Source organism: Octopus sinensis, linkage group LG9 (genome assembly GCF_006345805.1).
Source record: "Octopus sinensis linkage group LG9, ASM634580v1, whole genome shotgun sequence".
NCBI classification, from domain to species: Eukaryota; Metazoa; Mollusca; class Cephalopoda; order Octopoda; family Octopodidae; genus Octopus; species Octopus sinensis.
In genome coordinates, this window is record NC_043005.1 from 15,120,986 (window position 1) to 15,123,970 (window position 2,985).

The 2,985-nt window shown below is 37.3% G+C and overlaps 1 protein-coding gene across 1 annotated transcript in view; it reads left to right on the forward strand.

Moving 5' to 3' along the window:
• Positions 1-2,447, forward strand: part of LOC115215880 (beta-1,4-galactosyltransferase 3-like) — a 91,520-nt gene extending 89,073 nt beyond the window's left edge. The window contains exon 10 of the transcript XR_005000579.1: positions 1,941-2,447. The gene's annotated coding sequence lies outside the window, so the exon portion shown is untranslated. The remainder of the gene's footprint in view (positions 1-1,940) is intronic.
• The last annotated feature ends 538 nt before the right edge of the window (positions 2,448-2,985 follow it).

Below are 2,985 nucleotides of genomic sequence, written 5' to 3' on the forward strand. Positions count from 1 at the left end.
ATAAACATACAAATCTCTGTGATATTTATATCTTTGTGTAACTTGCTTAGCCTTTTCAGTGAAAGTTAACGCTGAATTTATCATATGCTCATAGATTGTTTTACATTAAGCCTCTTCAATAATATTTCGTCTAGCTTTGAGGGTTTTTTTTTTTTTGTTGCTGTTTTATATTTACTGCGCATCAACAATTTCCCCTGTCTTTGAAATAGCCATAAATTGCATTATGCTGTGTTTTTGTTTCTTAATATCATAAATTGGTGAAGAATCTATGTTGCATATTGTGATCTAAAGTTATGCTGAAATTAGAAAACTAGTTTAATTAAGATTTAATGAATTTGAAATTATGAAGTAGGTGAAATCAATCAACTTTAATTGCAGACCTAGAGAGACCTACTCGTCATTAATTCAATTGAAAAGAATCATAGACAGAAGTGGTTATATGTGGATTGAGTGTCCAGAGTATGGCTGTTCCTTGCACAATATGTTTTTCTTTTTTTTAAAGAGTGCATCTAGTTCCATCTGTGTTCTTGAGTCTTTTTCCCAAAATAAATCACAGTAGCATGGTAGCATGTCCAGAATACATTTCTGTGCTGTTCTCCCATACTCCTAGTCAGAATCCTACACAGTAAACTGGTCCAGGATTCCCATTATTTTGTTGATGCTCTTACTGAAGAATTCGTTACTAACAATTCTTACTGGTGTTACTGGCTCAACAGTAGATATCTTGAATGTATTTCTGTATCAACTCTTGCAATTTTTCAGTAGATAAATTCTTGCCATGATAATCTGTTAACTCTTCCAGATCTTCCATATTGGCATTTTTGTATTCTTCATTCATTGACCAGCTCAAAGATATCATTTATGACTGCAGGTATTATTTCTTGGTAAATTTTAGCTGTGGTAAGTAGCTTGCTTACAAACCACATGGTTCTGGTTTCAGTCCCACTGCGTGGCATCTTGGGCAAGTGTCTTCCACTATAGCCTCCGGCTGACCAAAGCCTTGTGAGTGGATTTGGTAGACGGAAACTGAAAGAAGCCTGTCGTATAAATGTATATATATATGTGTGTGTGTGTGTGTGTGTGTGTGTGTGTGTGTGTATGTTAGTGTGTCTGTGTTTGTCCTCCCCCCAACATCGCTTGACAACTGATGCTGGTGTGTTTATGCCCCCGTAACTTAGTAGTTCGGCAAAAGAGACCAATAGAATAAGTACTAGGCTTACAAAGAATAAGTCCTGGGGTCAATTTGCTCGACTAAAGATGGTGCTCCAGCATGGCCACAGTCAAATGACTGAAACAAGTAAAAGAGTAAGTCATTTCATGCTTCCAGTCATAACTTCTTCTAAACTCTATTTGTGTAGTTCCCATTTACTTTATTCCAGTTTGCTTTGATGTTATCTATAGATTTCATGATATAATAATCTCAGACAGATTATCTTGCCCGTCTGTTTTACAACAAATTGTCTGAAAATATAATGAAAGTAGTCGGTCTTGATATAAGAGGGTACATCCTGCTTCATGGTTTCAGATAAAGAATTAGTGTTCTATTTCCTTCTCACTCTCAGTCAAGTTGATTCTTCAGTCTTGCAAGTTACAGGGTAACCCTATTAATGCTGGTGCTACAAAAGAAGCACCCAGTACACTCTGTAAAGAGGCTAGCATTAGAAAAGATATCCAGCCCTAGAAATCATGCCAAAACTATGACACTGGAGCAAAATATGGCCTCCTGACCAGTTTCATCTTGTCAAAGTGTCCAATCCATATTAGCATGGCAAGCGAATATAAAATGATAGTGTAAATTGAAAATGAATGGTTGTGGTATTTCTGAATGATAATGAAGTATTGGCTTCAGCTTGGTATATCCTGAAGCATTGCAGTCAAGTAGTAGAGTTAAATGGAGTTTTTTTGGCCTTGAATGTAGAAGTGTTTTTCTTTCTTCCAAGGAAATGAAACAGCAGGAGGTCATTACTTTTGAGGAAAAAACTGTTTCATCTACTTTGAATACAAGTTAAGAAGTGTAATTACCACCATGATTGATAATATGCTTGAGAACTTGGGGAAATACCTTGGCCACCTGGGTGGCTGCACTTGCAGACAAACAGATACTGTGATGGTCATGCCATTGTCTGAATTTTTCAAACTGATCTCTGCTAGCAATGAATGCTTCTGAATTTTCCTTGGCATGTTACAGGAACTCTCAGTACTTTGGAGAAGCAGGCAACTTTCCATCATGGTAAGTAAAAAATTATATGAACAATTTGTGAGCATTTGAGAGTATACATGAGCATGAATCATAGTTTCTTACATTTTAGCATATAATTATTATAGTAATGTGTGGAGGTGCAATGGCCCAGTAGTTAGGGCAGCAGACTCGCGGTTGTAGGATTGAGGTTTCGATTCCTAGACCGGGCATTGTGAGTGTTTATTGAGCAAAAACACCTAAAGCTCCATGAGGCTCCGGTAGAGGGTGGTGGTGAACCCTGCTGTACTCTTTCACCACAACTTTCTCTCACTCTTTTTTCCTGTTTCTGTTGTACCTGTATTTCAAAGGGCCAGCCTTGTCATACACTGTGTCACACTGAATCTCCCCAAGAACTACGTTAAGGGTACACGTGTCTGTGGAGTGCTCAGCCACTTACACGTTAATTTCACGAGCAGGCTGTTCCGTTGATTCGAATCAACTGGAACCCTTGTCGTCGTAACCGATGGAGTGCCAACATTATAGTAATGTAATGCTGGTCCTACTGAAAATATCTTCCCCAGGAAAAAAGAGTACAATAGTGAATCAGCTCTAAACTGCATAGCAATTCAGTAAGTTTCACTGTATGGGTGTATGTGTGTGTGTGTGTGTATATTTATACATACATACTCACACTTACATTTAAAAGTACAAATAAGAAAAAATGTACTAAATACATGTGCTAGAGGTTATATATTTAGTCAAAGATTATGATTCATTCCATTGTTACTTAGAGCTTATTTCTTTAC